The sequence below is a fragment of the Cryptomeria japonica genome, chromosome 7 (genome assembly GCF_030272615.1).
Source record: "Cryptomeria japonica chromosome 7, Sugi_1.0, whole genome shotgun sequence".
Taxonomy (NCBI): domain Eukaryota; kingdom Viridiplantae; phylum Streptophyta; class Pinopsida; order Cupressales; family Cupressaceae; genus Cryptomeria; species Cryptomeria japonica.
Window position 1 is genome coordinate 652,947,168 of NC_081411.1, and position 24,694 is coordinate 652,971,861.

Here is a 24,694-nt window from a genome sequence, read left to right on the forward strand (position 1 = left end):
GGCCTAGGAACAATCTCCCAAACATCATTCTTCATAATGGACTGATATTCTTCAGCCATGGCATCTATCCATACTTGATGTTTGAGTGCATCTGAAACATTGTTAGGTTCAGCTTTAGAGAGATCATTCATAAGTGCAACATAGTTGATGAATTTATTAGGCCTCTTGCTTTCCCTGAAGGTTCCTGAAGGAGCAGCGAACTTCTGAGCTTCTGCTATAGTTTTGGTGGCCCATAGTGGTCTTTTCTTGCGATTATCTATAGGTGGGTCTTGTGTTTCACTTATAGTTTCCTCAAGATACTCCCTCTGAAGCTCAGGAGTAGGTTCTTCTTCTAGGTTAGGAGTAGGATTATGAATTTCAGGTTCTATTGTATTTTGGGCCCTTTTGAAGGCTAAATCTTCTTCGAAGATTACATCCCTACTGAGTTCAATATTTCTCTGCCCTTGTACATAGATTCTGTAGGCTTTAGAAGTTTCACTGTATCCTACAAGTATTCCCCTTTTTCCAGAGGGTTCTAGTTTTAGTCTTTTCTCTTTAGGTACATGAATATAGACCGGACACCCAAATATCCTAAGATGGCTGATATTTGGTTTTGTCTTGGTAAAGACTTTCTCAGGAGTTTTATCTTCAAGGTGTGAATGAGGACATCTATTTTGTATGTACACAGCAGTGTTAGTTGCTTCTGCCCAAAGGTTCAAGTTTAGATTTTGATCTAGTATCATGGCTTTGGCAGCTTCTACTATGGTCCTATTTTTCCTTTCAGCTACTCCATTTTGTTGTGGATTATAAGGTATTGTCAACTCCCTCTTAATCCCAGAATTTCTACAAAAGTCTTTAAATAGTCCTGATGTGTATTCCCCCCCATTGTCATTTCTTAAGGTTTTAATTTTGTTTTTAGAGAGATTTTCTGTTAATGTTTTAAACTCTTTGAACCTACTTAGGATCTCTTCTGATTCTTTACATTTCAGAAAGTAGATCCACGTCTTCCTAGAGTAGTCATCAACAAAAATTACATAGTACAAAAATCCCCCTAGCGAGGGTACGGACATAGGTCCACATACATCAGAATGAATTAACTCCAAAACTTTGCTAGTTTTCCTAGTACTATTATGAAATGCATTTTTGGTATTTTTACCTCAGGCACACCCTTTGCATGCCTCTGAATGATATTGCTTCAACTTAGGTAGACCTGTGACAAGGTTTCCCATGGTTGACAAAGCTCTATAATTCAGATGGCCTAATCTCCTGTGCCATACTTCATTTGCATTAGTTGCTTCATGGATCAATGCTAGATTGGGCTCTGTACATAGCTCATACAAATAGCCTTGTCTTCAACCAATGACCTTAGCGTCTTTGATGGAGGATCTCTTTGGCCAAGCCAACACCTTGTTTTCCATGAAGGTCACTCTGTATCCTTGATCTTCTAGTGCTGATATGGAGATTAGATTTCTTTTGATGCCTAGAACATATAGTACTTCTTCAAGTCGTAGTGACATGCCTGTCTTCAGTTTGATGGTGCAGGTTCCAATTCCTCTGACTGGATGTGAAGAATCGTTTCCGATGGTTACTTCCTCATCATCTTTCTCTATCATGGAGTCTAGTATTTCTCTAAAGCCGGTGATGTGTCTGGATGAACCACTGTCGATCACCCATGAGTTAGATTTGTTTGAAGTATGGCTTGTAAGTGCTGAGTAGAGGACATAGTTCTCGGAGTCATTTTCTTTTCTAGATTTCCTCACTTTTGCAAATGTGGCTTGCTTCCCTTTCTTCGGACAGTTTGCAACATAGTGTCCGAATTTGTCACACCTATAACATTGAACATGTGATAGGTCTTTCTTAGAAGTGTTCTTGCCTTGTTTAGCTTTTCTTTTCTTGAATTGCTTCTTTTTGTACTTCTTATTGATGTTTGTATTTAGGACTTGCAAGTCTTCATCTATATTCTTCTGTTTTATTCCTACCTTGTTCAATCGGGATTCTTCTTGTAGACAGTCATCTCTTAGTCTTTCAAACTTAGGATATTTGGACCTTGCACTGATGCCTTGGACGAATGTGCTCCATCCACTAGGCAACCCATCTAAAGCAATGAGTGTTAGTTCTTTGCCTCGGATCTCGTAGTCCAGAGTTGCAAGTTCATCTTTTAGAACTGATATCCGCATGAAGTAGGCGTTGATTGTCTCCCCTTTGTTCATGGTGATATGATTTATTTCTCGTTTTAGTGCTAGAGTACGACTTGCATTTGATATCTCAAATGTCCTTTCAAGTGCCTTGAACATTTTATAAGCCGTCTCCTGCTTTCTAATGATGGGCATTATATTATTTCTTACCCCATCCACTATTATTTTAATAGCCTTATCATTTCTCTCGATCCATGTGGATTTCTTGGTTTCATCTTCTGGTTGTGCACTTTCAGTTTGGACATATGAATCAACTTTGTTTTCTCTTAAAATCATTTTGATTCTAAACTTCCAAGCTGAAAAATCTTCGCTACCTCCGAGTCTATCTTCGAATCTGATAGCGTTGGCCATTATGGAAATGTGATGTAGTTTGTAACTTAGTTCTTGAATTTTATCAAAATTGAATAGCCTTAGGTTCGATTACCTTGGCTCTGATACCATGTAAAGTTATTTCAATTTTAATTAAAGAACAAGTTATGAACTATGAATGCTATATATGGATATGAGGAATTATGTCAATGTCTAATAAATCTGATTTTATCTGCAAGTTTGAAGGAGAGAGATCATTTAATATTTTCTATGTCTTCTCCAAATGAATTCAATTGGCATATATATTATTTAGGTAACCGATCAATTGGTGTATTGACTGGTCATGCCTTTTAGGCATGACCGATCAATGCACCCATTGATCGGTGCCTTTACAATTATACCATTAACACAATGCTGATTATCGGTTCAAAAACCCCCGATAGCATATTGTAATATCATAATATAATGACTGGTCAATTTAATGAATCGGTTCATACAAACACCGATGATTCAAAGTGCACAATGAATATAATCCAACCGGTGCATTTGTTAACCAATGTTAATGCCAAATGAAGCGGTGTATTCATTAAACCCGATAACAAATATGCTCGATATAATTAAGCCCGATAACAGATGTGAATCGGTGCCAATGTCTATGCATCCGATAGCAAGTATGTATCGGCTAATTTAACCCGATAACTTATAGTATTTAATCTAAGTCAGACATGAAGCATGTAGATAAATAACAGAACAAGGAAGGTTAGGAAGATCTTATCTTGCATAAGCTACCATGCATTAACAGCTTCAACTCATCAATTTGTTTTGAATAACATTGATGTTCATCATGTCTTGTTTTCTTGCAATATGCACACTTAGGCCTCTAATTCTAAGATGTTTCTCCTTGAGAGGGAGAGGATTCAAATTCTTTGTGTAGTTTGTTCTTTTTCTTTTCTTCAAGATTCCCTGGTTCTTTTTGTACCTTAGGCTCACTAGCCACCAATCCTTGTGGTTTCAAAGACTTGGTGATACCCATTTGAATTAAAATTTGCATCTTGAATTAGGAGATTCGCAATGTCATCAAAACTAGGATCAACATATGACGCTCCCATAGAAAGCCAATGGGTATGAAAGCTATAAACAAAAATTGAATAATCAGCTTGGATAACACATTAAGAATTAGTTGTAAATCCTCAACAATATTGCAATCATTTAGCTTGTTCTTAGTTGCTTAATCTTGGAGATGTATTTTTGGATGTGGTCAAAATCTTTTGGATCAAGGTGCATGAAATCATTATTGAACTGATATGCCCTTATCTTATCATTTTTACTATACAATTTTTCAAAAATCTCCCAAGATTCCTTACGTGTTTTGTATGATTCAGTATGAAATTGTAAATCAAAAGAGACCAATGAACATATGCATCCAAGTGTTCTCTCATGATTGATCTCCCATATTTCCTTTTCTCTAGCATCAATATTTTCAAAAATGGTTTCTCTTAGCCTAGATAATCCCATGAGATAATTCCATACTAATTTTCTACATGAAGCATTATTATTTGGAGTAGTGTAATGTCCCTACTTCGAAATATAATTTAATAATAAGTAATAAAAAAACTAAAATACAAAAGAATAAATATAAAAATAAAAATAAAAATATAAAAGAATATAATTAAAATTTGATTAAAGCTAATGAAAGGTCAAAAGGCATGAAATGATAAGTTGTGACTCCCTAAAACGTGAGATATAAAAGGGAGAAGAGAAACTCATTTGATGGGGGGAAGAATTTGGAAATAAGAAGTGCACATCTGATTTAAATAAGAAGTGCAAACGTGATTATGAAAGGTTATGTCTCTTTCAAAGGGCAGAAATAATGAAGAGTTGCACTCTTTCAAAAGGTGCTAATGGTGAAAGGGTGTGTCTTTTGCCAAAAGGCATGCATGATGAAGAGGTGTGACCTCTCCCTCACATTGAGAGATATAAAGGAAAGGAATCAAAGCATCTAGCAACATCACCATGCATTGGATCAGATCAGAACTATTATTAAGTTACAGGCAGTAGCATCTTTGTTCTTGGTGGTATGCATGGGGATGTGTTGAATATGCATGCTTAATATACGAAATCTGATAATGTTGTTATGCAGAATTTAATAGTAATTCTAATATAGACTGCAATATGTATGACAGTCATACTTAATTTCATATATATTTATTATACATGAGAAGTTAGTATACTTATAGTTTCATTCATGTTATTAGTGTCTGCCAAGCAATAGGTTAAGTCCCAAGATAGGGTGGGGATCAGTGACCCATAAGCCTTGAGGGTATAGACTCAAGATAGGTAAGGGCTTGGATCTGTAAACTTTGAGGGAACCTATTGTATTTGGTCTCTAAGCGCTTTGGTAACATACATAGACCCTTCTCCCTTAAAACTGAAGTAGTAGCAAGGTCCGATATCTATATTAAGAACCACGAATAATGAAATTAATCATTTAATGAGGAAAATAAATAAGAACTTGTTAATAACTAATTGAAGAATATCAATCAATTTTAGTATGTTGAAATAGATCAAGTAGGGGACATTACAAATGGTATCAGAGCTTTGATCCTGCCATCCTGCAAGGTAAAGATGAATCAATGAACCATTCTAGTCAATAAGAAGAAATCTAACAATACGCGTATTCACGTGTATGCTCCGTGTTTGCATATATCCATGTGTATGCTTCGTGTTTTCCATGTGTATGCTGCGTGTTTTTGATTCATATTGGTGGATGAGTTTGTTTGAGAAAATTTAAAATTTACATTGCTTGAGGACAAGCAAATTTGGGAAGGGTGGATTGTAATGTCCCTACTTTGAAATATAATTTAATAATAAATAATAAAAAATTAAAATACAAAAGAATATATATAAAAATTAAAATTAAAATATAAAAGAATATAATTAAATATAATTAAAATTTGATTAAAGCTAATGAAAGGTCCCTCAAACGTGAGATATAAAAGGGAGAAGAGAAACTCATTTGAGGGGGGAAGAATTTGGAAAGAAGAAGTGCAGACCTGATTATGAAAGGTTATGTCCCTTTCAAAGGGAAGAAATAATGAAGAGTTGCACTCTTTCAAAAGGTGCTAATGGTGAAAGGGTGTGTCTTTTGTCAAAGGGCATGCATGATGAAGAGGTGTGACCTCTCCCTCACATTGAGAGATATAAAGGAAAGGAATCAAAGCATCCAACAACATCACCATGCATTGGATCAGATCAGAACTATTATTAAGTTATAGGCAATAGCATCTTTGTTCTTGGTGGTATGCATGGGGATGTGTTGAATATGTATGCTTAATATACGAAGCCTGATAATGTTGTTATGCAGAATTTAATAGTAATTCTAATATAGACTGCAATATGTATGACAGTCATACCTAATTTCATATATATTTACTATAAATGAGAAGTTAGTATACTTATAGTTTCATTCATGTTATTAGTGTCAGTATTTAAGAAGATGGGGATGAGATGTTCCAAAGAGGGGCAGTCTAAATCCAAGCAATAGGTTAAGTCCCAAGATAGGGTGGGGATCAGCAACCCACAAGCCTTGAGGGTATAGACCCAAGATAGGTAAGGGCTTGGATTTGTAAACTTTGAGGGAACCTATTGTATTTGGTCTCTAAGTGATTTGGTAACAACATAGACCCTTTTCCCTTAAAACTGAAGTAGTAGCAAGGTCTGATATCTATATTAAGAACCATGAATAATGAAATTAATCATTTAATGAGGAAAATAAATAAGAACTTGTTAATAACTAATTGAAGAATATCAATCAATTTTAGTATATTGAAATAGATCAAGTAGGGGACATTACAAGTAGAGTTCAATTTGAGATTCTGCGATTGCAAGAACACATTGCAAGGAAAAGAAAACAATCATCCACCTCAAAGCTACCCCCCAAAATTTCTCAATCAAGAATCCCCCCAACAATTACGATCTTGGCACTTTATGCTTAGTGTAATTATAGGTGCTACTTGCGAAAAACAACAAAGTAGACTTCATCTTGGTGCATGTAAATGCCAAATTTGGTCACAAAATCAGAGTACAATTTCTATATAGAATGAGACTAATCCGATCACACCATTCCAAAGTATAGGAAACCTTATGCACTTGTAAAAAAATTGCACCAAATTCTTTTTACCGTAGGAGCGAGAATGGAGCTCCAAAAGTTTCCAAAACGAGAATTGTTCAACAACACCCATGAGAATTTGCAATTTTTGGAAATACTAGGCACCAAAATCAAAAACTGATTGCACCTTTGTGAAGAACATAAAATTTTGCTCTAAATAAAAAAATTCTCAAACAATGGAGGTTGGATGATTAAGTTATGAGCATTTGAAAACTGATTGCAAAAACCAAACTACAAATGGTGAGGGGGTAGGCTGATAGCATTAAGACCGAAGAGAAGATTAAAGAAATACAGAGTAAAATCTTCATTGTAACTATTGATTTGCTTGAAAAGGAGACCATTCGATAAAATGATATGCGGCTGGAAAATCTCAAATGTAGAACTCTGGAAATTTTCTTCATCGTCACTAGACCAATCCTGAAGCAAAATTTGACCAAGGCATCGGATTTCTTGTCCATTCGGGGTGCCTTACAAAAACAAGACTTGGAATGGGAGATTGCATTTGCCGCTTGTGCAAACGACTTGGACGGATGGGAATACAGGATCAATATGCTGCCACATGTCACCATGGAAGAGGTCGGCTCGATTGTGTCTAGGTTCATTGAACACATTGCCACTCATGAGGATAGGGATGTGCTTTCCTAGGAGATAGCTCGTCACGCCACCTGTCTAGCATGCTTTTGTCTCTGGTGGTATTTTTGGGAAACTCTATCTAGGGGGGTTGTGTCTTGATCTCAGCCGTTGATCTTAGATCGATCTCGACCTTTCATTTGTTTCCTCAAACTCTATATAAACTCTCATTCTCTCATTTTGTTGTGTGGAGAGATTTATGAAATTGTTCCTTCGAGCTATCTTGATAATATAAGTTCATTCGCAGTTTGCTTTGAAATCTTATTGTTATCACGTGGTTGCATGGTTCCATATTTTCTTCAACATAGAATAGTTTTACTTAAAGTAAATTTGATTTCAAAGTTGTTGAATGAATGAAGGATTTGATAGTATAGGTTGGTGAAACTACTGCTCGTACTTTCTTTGAATAGATGATTTTTATTCAATGTGTAAAGTTAGCTTGAGTTTGTATCGTGGATGCTTAACTTCTACTTTGGGTGAATATTGTTCGTTGGATGGTATCATTCGTAGTCTGAAAATCTCAAGGACAACCTCAGAAGATTGCACCTACTTTGTCTAGTTGTCCATAGTGTGGTGAAACAAAGTATCGTTGATTGGTTTCACCTAATCTTTATTGTCTCTTGAGTTCTTAGGAGTAGCATAGAACTTCTAAACCCTTATCCTTTTATCCTTTTTTGAAGTCCAAAGCTGAAAATCCAAAAATAAAAATAAAAGAGAGTAGTTATTGTTAAATTTGTCTAAATCCTAGCTTGTGATCAGTATTAGTTGAGCGTAATTTTCTCTTGTATTTCAGAATACATAACCAAGGAAGCTATCCAACATAAAGTCACCCGTTCACACATATAAACCTTGGAGTCACCGTGTGGTCTTTCTTTGCAATCTTGGCATACGTAGTGATTTTGTTCAAGAGAGGATAGAGTGTCCTAGACATTTTATTCTAAATGTTCGGTGAATGATAAAACATACACCAACAGGAACAAACTCATAAAAAACATAAAGACATGATGAATTTGTAGACAACAATATTTACTCCAACTTATTTGAATGTACATACTTGCCTATCATGGAAACCAAATAAAAGCAATGGTAAACCAATAATGCAACCAAGAAAGAACAAATAAAACGAAAACAAGCTAAGATAAAGTTGCAAAATGAGGAAAGAATTTTGGGGCCTTGAGCTTTTCGAAGCTAGGGTGTGATGGCTAACAACAATTGTCTAGAGCAAAATGTTTTTATAGGGGCTGTTTGGCAATTTCAAGTCTGTCTTATCATCTTTCTATACTTTGGCATTGATCACAGAGATTTTGGTAGCTGAAGTTTCCTTTGGTATTTGATATAGTTGATCCCCCAAGTTGATGATGGCACCTCACAGCCTTGAATTGACATTGGGCTGCTCACACATATAGGCTTGACCAAGCACAATGGCATAGACTTACAAGAGTGCCATGTCATGTACTATATCTGGAAACAACTTGATTGCATTTTCGAGGCTGCATGGTTGACTGACTTGTATGTCCCTTACCTAATTCGATCAATTGAATGTGTGTGGTTTAGGGTTAGATTTCCTTGGAAGATTCATTCTCCTGATAATGTCTGCCAAAATCACATTCGTTTGATTACCATATGCTTTTATTGATGTTACACAACATCCTCTGTAATGTCCGTAGCTGGAAATTATGTAAAATATGCAACTATTCTGATTTGTACAAGCTGAATGAAACAAATTTGGTGTATATATCAGCATTTATAAATAGAAAAAAATGCTATGGTACTCTTTTTAGATCAAACATCATGGATATAGCACTAGATCTGGCAATAGCAAATGCTGATACAATGTGACAACAGACACAACTTGCAGATATGCTCATATAACTGAAGCAATTAATGAAATCCTTACATATCCAACGTGATAACAGGTGTACAACAGATATTGTAGCAATTTGGCATTCACAAAATATAGATATGATTAGCAAATGTACTGATGACAACAGCAATAAAGAACTAGTAATGATTATTCAGCAACACAAATGAACCCTAGCAAAATACAAATGGCAAATTCCACTCACAAGTATGTCTGATGAGATAATTAGCTGCTGACTCATCATCTAAATTGGAGCCTTCTAAGCATGTAACAGAAGTTCAGTGCTGAAGGTGAATGTGGATATGGTGTGGCAGCCTTATAACCCTAGGCACAACAATTAAAATACCTCAAAACCCCTTTAAAATAGCAAATCTAACCCTTTCACATTGTAGCGGCACTGTAGCAACTGAAAATGACAAATTAATCAGCACAATTGTGATGTCTTGATGGAATCACCTCACATGGATAAGAGTATTTTTGTCCTTTGGATCTCCCACTCGAAAGAGTTTATGTCCTCAAGTGCTGAATTTGAAAATGGAATTGATGACAACAACAGATGATGGAAATGACCAATTTGCTCTTGTTTCATAAATTCCTTTTGGGCCCTCCATTTGAATTTCTTTTTTCTTTTTCACTCTCTTGTGTTTAAAAACAGTTTTTAAAATAAAATATTACATAGGCCTTATAATGTTGTTTAGTCCTAAATGTATAGTTGGTGGATAATCAGTTAACACAGTATTCCTTGCACATACCAAGCATTCATGGAACAGAACAATGTACCTTACAACATTTGATGCCAATGATAATAGATAGACCAGAAAGTTATATCTTTATTCCAATGTCCAGAATTGTTCATACATGATCCCCCTGCCGAGGTTCCAACCCAACAATATATAGACCCGACGGTTGGACAAGATGCCAACCGTCACCAACTCCCAACTACCCGACGGGAACCTCTCGGCAACAGCAAAACATAAACACACTTATAATTATTATTCGTACTAACATACGTATTTACCCCTAACATTAGCCCCCCAAAAAACGTAGTCGTCTTCCAGACGACTCAGACAAGAGAAAATGAAAAACATAGCTAAGACCGAGAAGAGGGAGGAGGCGTCCCTGTAGTGGTCGCAGGAGGCAACTGTTGTCCGGCCTGGAGTTTCAGGTTCTTTTCTGCTACTAACTGTCGTTCCCGAGCTTTCTTTACCATGTGAACAGCTTCCATCAGCTTTTTATCTTTTTGTTCTAGCTGGGAAGTGAGCTCCGCCACCTAGGCTACCAATGCCTGTGCCTCCTTCTTCTGCATGCTGTAGCGGGCCTCACATGTAGTCATCTTCATTTCCATCTCCTTCCTCAAGCTCTTTTCAATTGTGGCCAACTCCGTCTGTTTCTTGCTTTCTTTTTCCAGGGTTACTATGTACATCTGTTGGGCCTCTTTCTCCGCTTGATGTTGCCGCATCTGTAAGTACACCTCTCGAAAAGTTCCCTCCATACTGCGGAAGGTGGTGCCTAAGGTGCGTGAGCCTCCTATCAAGCGCCTATAGGTCCAGTTCTGAATCATCTCAGGTGTACTATTATCCGGCCGTCTCTGCTGCTCAAGATGCTGCATGAACTCCTCTTTGCACCCTTGGGCCATGAAATGGCACAGCTGTGTAGCGTCCACTGAATTACCGGCCTCCATCTGTCCAGTAAGCTGAGCCATGCCGCGTGCAACATCCGAGAGTCCTTGTTGCTCTGCCAGGAATCGTCTGAGTGAGCCTGCTGGGTCATTCGGATCAGGTAGTGTGATGTGGAGTCCGGTGAGAGTCCCCTCTAGGACACTACTCTGCTCGTCCCTTCCCTGCTGCTCCTAATCAGTAGGTCTTCCCTCATCTGGGACAGTAACCTCTCTATCTGGAGTCACACCTGACCCGATGGTCATGTTATGTGGTGCAGGGGAGGGGGAAGGTGTGGGGCGAGCGCAAACTGTCCCAGCCATCCATCCAGCGAAGCGTCTATATCCTCATCTGTCATAGTATCCAAGGTTGCCTCTAAGTTAGCCGATGTCGTACCAGTCTCTGCTGCCATCGTACCAGTCCCCGTTCTTGCCGTACTAGTTCCTGCTGCCATTGTACCGGTCTCTACTGCCATCGTACCAGTTCCTACTTCCGTCGTACCAGTTTCTGTTGCTGCTTTACCAGTTTCTGCTGCCAGTATGGCTAAACTTATCTGTGGCAACGATACTCGTCGTTGTGCCGACGGCTCCCCTTCCCCAATCTTCTGGAATAATACCCCCACGGGTCATACATCTCCTACTGGGTTGGCGACTGCGAGCGCCTCTTGAGGTACCAGGTGTGCCGAGGCCAATTTTGAGGGCGTAAACTTTACCCTCGTGCTCTTCCATTGTGCCCGCAATCCCCCTTGTTGCTCCTCTTCTTCATCTTCTTCCTGCTGGCGCAACTCTGTTTCCTCCTCCTCTACGGTGGTGTGTTCCGACAGATGGAATCCTTCATCCCCACTTTCCAGTTCTTCCGTTTCTTCCGCTTCCTTGGACTCCTCAGCACTGCTTACCTCTTCCACTTCCACAGATGTGTCTAGCTTCCTCCTCTTCCGTGTGGGCTGCGCTGTGTCGCCAAGGATGTCCAGGTGAATGTAGTAGTACATAGTGGGTTTATTTGGTTCAACCCGTCCGTGAGGTTCAAACGTCCCCCAATCCTCTGGTGGTACCTGTAGGCGTACTGCATCTAGGAACAAACTGATGGCATGATGGCACATCTAGAATGCTTTGTGCTCTAATCTTAGGAAGTCGTGAATGCGTTTTGCCAGGAGTTGCCCCTAGTTGTACACTTTCCCGCATCTGATCCCGTTCATTAACCCAATCATCCATATGGCGATATCTGAGGCCCAGCTGGCCCCTGTCAGGCGGCTTTTAACCAGGTCCATCAACATCCTCCACTCTCCTGGTGCGATAAAACTACGCTTCATTCCTCTGCTGTCAACCCAGACGCTCTTCCATTGTTCTTCCGTGAGGTCGTCTCGGCACACCAGGTCTATCAACCATTTTTTCTTTTCTCTGGTAAGGTTTTTGGTTGGTTTGGCAGCAGCTACTCCTTTATCCAGTATGCCAAATACACGCCTAAAATTCTCAGGTTTGAATGAAACCCGCACTGTGTGCCCTTGAAACTGGATGACCAAAGCTCGTTCGTGAGGGTTATACCCAGATACCATGGTCCGTAGGACTGGCTCGAACTCTTTAATGTTAAATATGGGCATCTGCACAGCGTGGTCGACCTGTGCTTTTTTAAGCGATTCCTTCATCACATGGTCTGGAGGGTTTTCCTCCCACCAAGTATGGCATTCACTGCCAGTCACACTCTCGAATGCTACGTTTGCGGCTGTGAGTTCCTCTGAGTCCTTTGTTGCCTTCAATCTGCTCCTTTTTTTCCTGCTGCTGGCAGGCTCTGTGGTAGTCATGGTTGTACTGCAACTGCCTTTCTCTGCCCATACCCCTTCTTGAGTCGGTATTATAACTGCCCGACAGATTGTCTCGCCAGTTGGTGCGGCCCATTGTGTCACTTTTCGCTTCCTTGTTGTACGGCCTCCTTATTTGTCCTACGGAATGCCTACCGTACGGATATCTCTGCCTGTCCACCTGGTACCTTATGCCGTACGGATCTCCCTGTTTGCCTGACTGATGTCGTACGCCATACGGACTTTGCCTTATGGGTGGGGTTGATGCTGATTGTCATACGGATGTTGCTGGCCGTACGGATGTTATTGGCCGTACGGATATTGTTGGCCGTACGAATGCCTCTGTGTGTCTGGCAACTGTCACTGCTTGTTGCCGTACGGATATCTCTATTGTCGCTATTGATTGTCGTACGGATATCTTTGCTTTGTATGTACTGGCGGAAATGGGCTGTACACTATAGGGTGGGGGCCGCTTTCGAAGGTTATGGACGTACGGTAGCTCCGTACGTCGTACGGTACTACCAGTTGGTAATGCCTTGCTTCTCCTAATCCATACTCGTACGACAATTGGTCTGCTTTTCCTGGTCCAATTCCAGTCCCTGTATGCCATACACCGTACGGAGCCTGTGTGTCGTGCTTGTGCTCCCCTTCCGATGAGTTTTGTATACTGTACGGTATGACCTCTGCATTGCACTGTGGACTCTTTCCTGCACGTCGTACGTCGTACGGTATAGCCTTCAGATTTTTGTGCCCTCTTGATCGTTCACTCCGTGCACTATGCGGAATTGTCCCCTCTTGTGCGTCCGTACACGTACTCCTGATTGTTGTCTCTGTCCTTGCAACATTCCCTTGATCCGTACGGTGTACTACTTCCCTTCGTATGCCCAGTCTTGTCTGTCTGTCAGGTCCATCATCTTGCGTTGTGTCTAATGAGGCTTTGTGGGGGGTTTTATAAGCTTTTCCCTTAGCCAGAATTAGGGTTAGGTAAAAATGCCTTATCAATTTAATATAAAATAATTGTTTCTTCAGCAGTCTTACTTTTTCCCTATTATTTTTACTTCTACTTGCCTGTTTTTTTAATTTGTTCCTACCTGCTGATTGAGTTTCGAACTTGCTTTTTTCCAGTACCTCTCTTCCTCACCCTTCCAAGCCCCTAGTTTTTCTAGTCGTCTTGTTTCTTTCATCTGGCACGGCTTTTTCAATATTAGCTTCCATGCCTTTAATTTGCCTAGGTACCTTTTGGCCTGATTGTGCTCTCTGGCTGGCCTCCTGCAAGTCCCTGGCCAGTTTACTATATTTGTTTTTCCAGTTGCAAAGTTCCCCTATCTCCTTTGTTTCCATCTGGTTGGCCTATTACTTTGCTCTTTCCTCCCTTCCTTCCTTGGTTCGACATTCCTCGTCTTATCCTCCTTCCATTTCTTGTTTAGTTCCCATTCGGAGTCTCCCTCCTCATTGTTCCTCCTCTTCACTCCTGGTGTATTGTTGGGTGTCCTCATTTTTATTTCTGAGTCATGCAACCAAGTACACACATGTGGTAGTCTTCTGTAGCATTCTTGGGCATAGCAGGTCCCTACGTATTTCAGGTCCCATATTTTGTCCACCAATGGTGCGGGTCCCACACCCTTGTAGCGGCCGTCAATGTACCGGTCCCCATATTGGTGGTACCATTTTACTCTTTCTCCGTCGATTTCCGATGGTCCAGCCGGGTTAATAATCACCCGATATAATGAGTTAGGTCCGGCTTCCACCTCGCCTGCTCCGGACGCGATGACAAATAGATCCTCTGTCCTCAGTACCACTTTTAAGCATGGTCCTAGGGTTGCCCCATATTCTTCCAAGTTGAGTTTTTCCTCTAGGTCTCCCGGCTCCCCTTCTTTAAGCGGGTTCTCAGTTTTCCTCCGAGCTTCTGCTTCTTCGTCAATGTCATATGCCACGTACCCTTCCCGAGCTCCTTCGTATGGCGCCCGTTTTTTCCAATATCCCGAGACCCGTACCCACACAGTTGGGTCTCCGAAATACGCATTCGTGAGATGTTTGTGAATCCTGGGAACTGCTACACCTTCCACCCTTTTTGGTACAAGTCGTTCTTCCATGGCCGATAAGGGCTTTGCCCAGTCTTCATCCCTCCGGTAGGGTTCCTCTTGTACTACTGGGTCTTCCTTGATCTCCTTGTCTTGACCAATGGTCCAATGTCCTCTCGTGGCATATCCTAGCATGTTGATCCCAATCATAGGTTTATTTCTTTCCTTGTAGATTTTTAACTTGGAACCGTTCACGAGGTCCCTGATCGGATTGTTATCCAGAGTTGCGAGTTTCACTGATCCGTTACTGCCGACCTCCCTGATTTTATAGGACTCGAGCCAACGGACCTTGAACTTCCCTGGTCAGAGTTCGTTCTGACCGTTATACTTCAAAACTAACTGTCCCGGTCGGAAGTTGGCTTTCCGTAGATGCTGGTCGTGCCAATGCTTTCACCGACGTTGTGCCACCTCAGTCGCCCATTGTGCCACCTCAGTCGCCCATTGTGCCATCAGTCTCCGTTCATCTAGCTTTACCAACCCATCCAGCCTTGCATTCATGCTTTCGGTGTCCCCTAATCGATTTTCTACCGCCACCCGAAGGCTTGGCACAGTGTATTCGGCTGGTACCACTGCCTCCTGCCCGTACATGAGTTGGAACGGTGTATGCCTGGTAGTGACTTTGTATGTTGTACGGTAGGCCCATAGCACGATTGGTAGTCTTTCCTCCCAGTCCTCTTGTTCCACCCCACATGACCTGTAAATTATTGATACCAACACTTTGTTGGTTGCCTCTGCCTGTCCATTAGCATGGGGATAGTACGGGCTGGATAAGTTATGGAATATTTTAAATTCCACTGTCATGGTACGGATTACCTGATTGACGAAGTGCACTCCTCTGTCACTAGTGATTCGAAGTGGTATCCCGTACCTGGTGACAATCTGTTTGTACAAGCACCGTGTCGTACTCAAAGTTGTGTTATCGAGCAAGGCCCTAGCTTCTCCCCATTTAGTGAGGTATTCCGTGGCCACCACAATGTACTTGCATCGGTGTAGGCTACTCGGTTTCAAGGGTCCCACAAAGTCCAGACCCCATCGTTCGAATAGTTCTTGCAGCTGGGAAGGAAAGAGGGGCATGAAGTCCCTCTTGAGAGGTTTTCCGGCTTGTTGACAGGTGTCGCATCCAATCACCCACTCCCGAGCGTCCATGTGTAGAGTTGGCCACCATAGCCCTGCCAGAAGCACTTTCCTGGTGGTTGCATCTTGTCCCATATGTCCACCTGCCAATCCGTCATGTGCCTCCTTTAGTACACTGCGAACTTCTTCCTCCATGACACACCTCCTCAAGATTTGGTCAGGGCCCATCTTATATAGAAGTCCATTAATTAGTTGGAAGGTTTTGCTCTTTGGTGCCAATTTCCTCCGTTCCCTTGGAGGCATCTCACTTGTAAATGTGGAAGTAGATAGGTACTGCCCTATCTTTTCATACCAGGTTGGTAGTATTGCAATTTGGAACAAGTGTGCATCTGGAAAGTCTTCGTTTACTCCCTCGGTCGGTTCTCCTGATCTGATCCTTGATAGCTGATTTGCTATCACATGGGACTTCCTTGGCCGTACGACAATGGTGAAGGTGAATTCTTGTAACAGCAGTAGCCACCGACTTACCCTCCCTTGGATGATTGGTTTATTCACTAGGTACATTAGTCCCTGGTGGTCCACATAAAATGTGAACGGTGTGGCCAACAATTAGTGTCGGAACTTCTGGACCACATATACCATCCCTAGTGCCTCTCGTTCCGTTGTGCTATAGTTTCTTTTCGCTTTTGACAGGAGTCGACTTGCAAAGAAGATAGAATGGTCTAGTCCTTGTGCCCCTACTTGTGCGAGGGTAGCACCAATTGCAAAGTTGGAGGCATCCACGTGCACGTGAAATTCTTTGTTCCAGTCTGGGTATACCAATATCGGTGCACTCACTAGTCGGTCCTTCAATTCCATGAAAGCTTCTTCTTGCTTTGTACCCCATACAAACAGCTCTCCCTTCCTTGTCAATTTATCTAATGGTCACGACAGCTGCGCAAAGCCCTTGATGAACCTCTGGTAGTAGCCCACGTGGCCGAGGAATGATTTCACCCCTGTTACGTTTGCTGGACTTTCCATGTTGACAATTACTCCTATCTTGTCTAGGTGTGTCTTCAATCCTTCCTTACAGACGATGTGGCCCAGTAGTTTCCCCTGTGGTACCATGAATCTGCACTTCTTTGGGTTCAGGGCTAGCTTAGCCCTCCAACATCTTTCCATGCACTCTCCCAAAGCCTTCAAATGGGTGTCCTGGTCGCTGAAAATCGACCAGTCATCCAGGAATACTTTGAAATTTCCTACTGACGTCTTGTCAAAAATGTGCAGAATTATTCGTTGGAAGGTGGCGAGCGCGTTGCATAGCCCGAAGGGCATGCGGTTATAGGCGTACACTCCTTCCTCCACCACGAATGTGGTCTTCAGCTTATCCTCCTTCGTGATACTTATCTGGTTGTACCCGGAGAACCCATCCAGGAACGTGTACATCTCATGCCCGGTGACTTCTTCCAGGATACTGTCAGTGAATGGGATCGGAAATGGATCCTTTATGGTTACTGCATTTAGGTACCTGAAATCCACACATATCCTTATCTGATTAGCTTCTTTTTTAAGGGAGATGACTATTGGGGAGACCCAGTCACTTGTCTCCACTTTGAATATAATCCCTGCTTCTAGCATTTTGTTGATCTCCTCATTGACTCTGGCTGCGTAGTTTTTGTTCATCCTATACGGCCTCCTTCGTACCGGTTGGGCTCCTGGTACAAGGGTTATGCGATGCACGCATAGCTCCAGCAGTACTCCTTTCAAGTCTTTGTAGGTCCAGGCGAAGACATCTTTATATTCCAGAAATATCTTGAAGGCTACTACCTTCAATACCGGGTTCTAGTCATCTCCTACCAGTATCATCTGAGGTACTACTTCGTTGCCTAGATTAATCTTCTCCACATCTCATTCCTCGTACTTGATGGGTTTATCCCTTTCAAACTGGTGTGTTGGCATGTCATCCACTCTTGCCATTCCTTCTTGATATCTACCATACTCTAGGGGAAAGGATTGTTCCTCCATCCCCGCGCTTGCTTCTCCTAACTCACATATTTGTAGCATATGACATTTCGGGTGGAAGACCTCATAGTCCTTCATTTGCCAATGAAAAAGTCCTGCCATCAAACTGGCTCCATCCTCCGAAAACCCGTCTAATTCCAGTACTCCTTCGTCGGGCTCTTTTCCGCCTCTGCCTCCTTCAGAGCCCCACTCCCATCGATTGGAATCGGAGTGATGACGCGAGCTCCTCGCTGACGGACTGGTTCCTGAGATCAATTACATACTTATAACCGTCACTCTCGATTGAGAGCGTATTTCTTTTCCAGTTATGATTAGCTTTAGCCATGATCAGCCACCCCCTTCCTAGAAGAGCGTCGTACGCTTTCCTTTCCAGCGAGATGACTACAAAATCTAGGAGAAACTGCTGCGTCCCGATTACCACCTTTTGTGCCATGAGGGTGCCGAGGGGTTTGATGCCATGTTGGTCGGCATCGACCAGGTGGAAGGTTGGTGGCCAGAGGGTAGGCTTGCCCAGGCTTCGCCAGGTACCCTCCGGTAGTACGTTGACTCCGGACCCGCCATCAACAATGGTGTTAGTAAGCTTCTGCCCCATTATATCCATCTCTACTACTGTTGGTTTCCGTCCAGCGCCCACCACGAGTAGCATAGGATTCATGGCGTCCGTACTAGATTCCTTCACTAGGTCCGTACTACATGGGTCCGCCACTGTTTGGTGTTCCTGTCTAGGGGTAGTGTCCATGGTTATATTTGTCAAAGCCATCCGTATCTGTGGCATGGTCTGCAGAAGGTCGTACACCTGTACGGGTACTATGGTTTGTAACATCTACTTGATGATAGTTTTTTTTGGTTCCTGCCAGGTCGGCATATCGGCGGCCAGGTGCGAAGCCCTTTGCTCTTCAGCCATCGCCCGCTGGATATCTACCCTTGCCTCCTGAAGTCTTTCTTTTTTTGTGCGAGGGTCGGGGTACATGGCTTTCTTGCTTTGCAACCTTGTGATTGCCAGTACGTCTTCCTTTGATCCCTCTACATCGAGCATGTTCACCCCTTTTTGCTTTGGACAATCTATGTCCTCGTGATTCCCTGGACCGCACCATCTACACAATAAACTTCCTCCATCACCTCCATTTTGGCATTCTTGGGCAAAGTGACCCCATTTGTTGCACTTCCTGCATTGAATCATGGGTCATCCCTTCCCATCGTATTGAATTCTGCTCCTTGGTGTGTTATTATTAGATCTGTTGTTCCCCCGCCGATTGTTTCTGTACCCTCCGGGTGAGGCGTCAGGGTTTGTTGTTGGCCTTGGAGGTGTTGCTGGTGGCGTGGTTTGGTCGAGCTGGGCGTAGAGCACTTGTGTACTCTGTGCCTTCAAGTTGTACGGGCATTCCTTGGTGTTATTTGGTAGATGTCACAAAAGGCTTTACGGGGACACCCTCCTTTAGTGTGCCCTTCGGTCTTGCAGTCAGTACACCATAGTTTTTTCCCTTCCCTACTACTTTCTTTGTCCCCTTTTAACTCCTCCATCATCCTTATCATATCCTTGCAGAGTGCTTGCACTGTTTTTGATCCTTCGTCGTTGTCGTCGTTTGTAAGGTCACCATCGCTGCTCTGTCACTTCCCCCGGGATGTCTTGTTTTCACTTTCAATATCCATGGCACGATTGTATGCTTCATCATACGATGGCGGAGGTACTACTTTCATCATCCTTCTCAGGGATGGTACCAATCCTTCCACGAACCACCGCTTCTTGAGGCCATCTGTCGGCTGGTTCTCCATTTTGTTCAGTAGTTCCCTCAGTCGTCTGTTATAAGCGTGTACGATTTCGTTTTTTCCTTGTTTGGTGTTGTAAATTTCCGCCACAATCTCGTTGTCGTCCTGTAGGAGTTTGAATTCTTCCTCGAAGGCCTTCTTCAGATTGCTCCAGGATGTTTTATGCTGAGCATCAAGGTCTGTGTACTAGTCAATAGCTATTCCTCGCAAAGTGGTTGGAAATGCCTTCACCCAATAGTCCCGGTCGTCCTGGCCATTTGCTTCCCAGATGGTGACGCATGTCTTGCAATGCCGTACGGGATCCTTTGATCCGTCGCCCATGAATCTTGGAAGTTTTTGTTTCTCCGGGGTGTGTGCCATCCTTCTTTTCTGTGCGGTTTTATGTAGTGCCTGGAAATGGCTATATGCCGGGAAGGTATTGTGTGTCTGGGTGGTGCCGTACGCTCCTAGTCTAGTTGGGTCCCTGCCAACCGAGCTTTGGTCACCTTCACTTCTATAGTCCCTCCTTCCCGGGGTTTCCGGATCCAATCTTCCTATTTTGATGCCTTCTGACAAGGACAAGTTTTGAATACCGGACAACGTTGCTTCGAAAATAGTGGCGATTTCCTCGTGCAGGTCTCGTACCGCCTTCTCTCCTTGTTCGAAAGATTCCGATTGGGAGCTTTGTGATTCGGTTCCGGAGTCTTCTCCACTTGACGTCGAGTGTGGGGCCCGGTCGGCGAGATCTTCCTCCGCTACGTCTGGAAGTGGCAAGTTCTTGGTGACCTTGGCCAACTCCTTCCACGTACACGGTTTTTGCCTCTCCCGACTACGACTCCAACTCACACTCTAACTTTTGTTGTGTTTCTCCGGACTCCTTGAGTCGGCAACCTCTCTTAGTCGCTGTCTCCTGTTAGCCTGTTCTTTTATGCGGAGGGATCGTCGTACAGTTCCCTCGTTTACTCCTTCAGTAGCAGTGGTACGTCTGTCTTTGTTCGGCCGTAGGGGCATCAAGTGCCAGAGGTATGGCGCTGACTGGCCTCCCTCTCCTCTTCCTCCCTACGTCTCCGTTCCTCGTACCGTCGGAGGACTTGTTGCCGCCGAAGTTCCTTTGCTATTTCTTCTCTTTGGTTTTGTCATGCAATCAAGTTTCTGGCAAGTAACCTTGGAATGCTTTCGAGGAGGTCAAAGACGGGGGTGCTGACGGTGAGTTCACCACGTATCGTGCCTTCCGAGACGGCTCTCTCTTGAGCCTCCCGCTGCACGTACTGCGTGACTGACACGTCCCACAACTCTAGCAAGTTTGCCGTCAACTAATCCTCTTGTTCCTCTTCCGCGGTATTCTCCTCGTACGTGTCGTTGTCAACGACAATTAATTTCTGGTCGAACGGCCGGCCCATTAATTGCTTCCGCCTGCCGCCATAGTTATGTCCAGGTTCGTCTAGGCAATGGCGCCAAAATGTTTAGTCCTAAATGTATAGTTGGTGGATAATCAGTTAACACAGTATTCCTTGCACATACCAAGCATTCATGGAACAGAACAATGTACCTTACAACATTTGATGCCAATGATAATAGATAGACCAAAAAGTTATATCTTTATTCCAATGTCCAGAATTGTTCATACATGATCCCCCTGCCGAGGTTCCAACCCAACAATATATAGACCCGACGGTTGGCCAAGATGCCAACTGTCACCAACTCCCAACTACCCGACAGGAACCTCTCGGCAACAGCAAAACATAAACACACTTATAATTATTATTCGTACTAACATACGTATTTACCCCTAACAATGTATTATTTAGATGTCCACTTTATTAAAGTAGTAATAATATTTAAGTTGCTTTGGAATAAAGTGCATGGACCCAACTTAAAATATTATTATTAATTTTTTTTCCTTAGTTATCCCTTAGCCTCTGAGAAAAAAGGAATAGGCTATGGGTCCTTAATTAATTTTTTTAATTTTGAAAGGGGGACATGACATCCTTGACCATCAAGTTTCTATTTGGAGAGAATTTCTTGAAAGGAGAGGCTTTTGTTGAAGGTTTTGGTATTGGGAATTTTTGTTATGTTAGTCTACAATCTGATTTGATGACACCCTTGTCTTTCTTTGGCTGTGATTTGTTGCCAGAAGTAATTTCTCTTCCTCCATTACCTTTGAACTTTTTGTCAATCTTGACTGCATACCAATAGATTTCTTCCACTGTGCCTGCAGTAATTTCTCCTTGGATGTAGAACTGCAAGCTACTACGGTATATGAAAACTCGGTATCCCTCGTTATCACATATACCAACATTTGCGTTGGTATAATCTTGTCCCTAGGGCAATTGTTGCAACTTCTTGTACTAGTTATCATGGCTTTTTGTAGGACTGTTAACTGATCCTTGCTTTAATTCTCCTCTTGGCTGTTTTCAAAACAATATGATTCCTAGCATTTTTAATGTGGAAAGCAACTTTGAAAAATGCGAATATGACCATTTTATTGTCAGAAAAAATATTTATAGGAAAATGTATGATTTCTTTGATGTGGAAAGCAATTTTGAAAAGTTCAAATGTGACTATTTTATTGTCAGAGAAAATATTTATAGGAAAATTTGTGATTCCAATTAGTCAAGCCACTTGTCTAGTACATTATCATTTTTGCATTGAAAAAGATGATCGTCAAAATTTGCTTGCATCTTTAAGGGGATCAGACCTTTGAGGATCTTCTTAATAAAGAGCTGGATGCGTAGGCACATCTTGTGAAAAGACAGCAAGTACCTCTATCTATTCCCTCCTTTGCTTGTCAAGGGTTTCCTTGAGCAATATTTTGAAAGATCATCTGCTTCCCTTTTTTTGTCATTTGTGTTTGTTTGAACTGACAAAGAAGATAATTTGAAGGGCTGGATGTCTTAGGACTGTACTTCCTTTAGTCTGACTTCATTTGATAGGATGTACAAACATTTGACAAACCGTTTTTGATACTCCTGATCTCGAGCTAGTTGGCAGTCTTCTAAACCACCAACTAAATTGCTAAATCTAATGTGTTAAAATGTAAATGAAGTTAAAGCAGCTATACAGAAAGAAAAGAGGAGCATTGTTGCAATTTAAACAAAAAGATTATTGAGATGAAAGCTATGTACAACCTGGCAGCAATTTTTGCAATGAGATGTCTTGCTAAGACAGCACTCTGATTTTAGCATTTGGATGACAAGTCCTTTATAGCTATTTCGGAAAGGAAAGGAAAATCTAAAAATGGAAAATAAAACAGGCTAGCTGAGTATCTGAAAATCCATGTGACAAGTCATCCACTGAATATGGAGAGGACCTGCCACAACATAAAACTGATCAAAACATAAATTATTGGCTATCTAAAGGTCTCAGATTTTCAATAATTTCCTTCTGCAATTTCAGGGCCCTTCAGAGCATTATTTGCAGACTGAAACTTTACCAGCCAAAATGTATGCATAAGAAAACCATCCTAGTTGCTGTAGAGAATGACCTAAGCTTACCTTTGGATTAAATGGTTTCCAATTGTGATCAATGGTGAAGCAATTGCATCCCAGCCAAGGTGTCTTATTTTTCTTTTTCAGGTATTTTTCCAAGTTTTTTTAGACAAACTTCCTCTTGGATTGATAGTGTCAATGCTGGAAAGAGTACCAAGGATTTGAAATAGTTGAAGACGAACTATTTTGCCTTCCAAAACAGTTTCTCTTCAACTCTTTTGACTGGAGATATATGAAAATGTAGTAAATGAGTCTAGATTTGCAAAGTATTTGTCCCAATCTTCAAACATATTTTCATGGATTTGTGTACATAACTGTCAGATAAGGGAATACTGATTTATATTTCTACATTTCATGTTCTTTATGTTCTTAAATAACATTGTTCTTTGTTACTAAGTTTATTTCCTGGTTTTAATTTTTTTTCTAGGGTACTCTGATCATTGTTGATAAAAAGACAAACTTATTGTATCTGTAACACATTAGTTTTCATTCAATTAAGTATGCTGTCTGCTGGATTGTTCTTGGGATGCATATTATGACCCCATACTATATTGATTTCTTGAGTGATATGTATAAAGCCATCCTACTAGGGAGTAGACAACTGTAAATCATCAGATGTTGATAATGAAAGCACTTGAGAAGCTTGTAGAGCCTTTAAAGTTGATATTGTCTTCTAGATGTATATGATTGATCAACTTGATGATGCCTATAAATAGCCCCCATATGTTGGAGTTTGTGTGTGTTGGTGTAAATAATTATTCATCATGGATATTATTACATACACTTAAGTTTACTTAGGTACATGCATTTAATAGTAGTTTGGGTATGAGACACTTGGGTGTTTGTGCCACATTGGGATAGTGTGTGTAGGAGAATTTCCACCTTTTATGGTGTTGATCTTGTTACTACTTTATCATATCCACTTATCGTGAAGTGATAATTCCACCTTCGGTGGGTGATCCACCTCATGTGGAATATTTTATTGTTTCTCCTACCTACCCACACCTATTTCCTACCTACCCTTGTTTCTTATTGAGCCACATGTCATGTTTGTGTGCTCACATATCCATTAGCCTTGCCTATATAAGCAGGCTCATATTCATTGAATGTAACGATTGATGATCCAGTTGATCACATTTTGCATCTTGATAGAATACAGTTTATTCCTATCATCTATTTTGTTCTCTCTTATTTGTGCTTTCCATTGCCTCTAGATCTTGGCAAAATCTCAGAGTGTGGTTTCACATGAGAGTTTGTCCCTTCAAAGATGCACATAAGTTGTATGTTTGGGTTAGGTGTCTGTTAGCCATCTCTAGAAGGCAATGCATTGAGTTAAAATTTATCTTCGATAATTGTAAAAACATTTGTTTGATTAATGATGCCTTCACGGAGATGTATGTCATAAGACTTGGGTGGGTTTCAACTACTAATGCTGGGGGGTTTGTGTGCAAGTAATAGCATAGTCAGTGTAATATATTTTGCTGTTTGCGATGGTATCCAGTTCAAATGATCTGTATTAGGCTTCATACTATTTCAACAGAAACTAAAAACCACTTGTACATTATCTTTTTTAGATTTGTGTTACTTCCACAAATAGTACAAAGAAGCCTTGATGTATTGTGAATTAAATTTGGTTCTTTCAAAAGGCCATCAAAATAAATCAATAAAGCAGAACGAGAAATTCCATAAGAAGAACAAATGGCTCAAGTATT

At 41.5% G+C, this 24,694-nt stretch overlaps 1 protein-coding gene across 8 annotated transcripts in view; it reads left to right on the forward strand.

Moving 5' to 3' along the window:
* LOC131071210 (probable methyltransferase PMT23) overlaps positions 1–24,694 on the forward strand; it is a 220,136-nt gene that overhangs the window by 194,165 nt on the left and 1,277 nt on the right. The gene's annotated exons all lie outside the window — the stretch shown is intronic.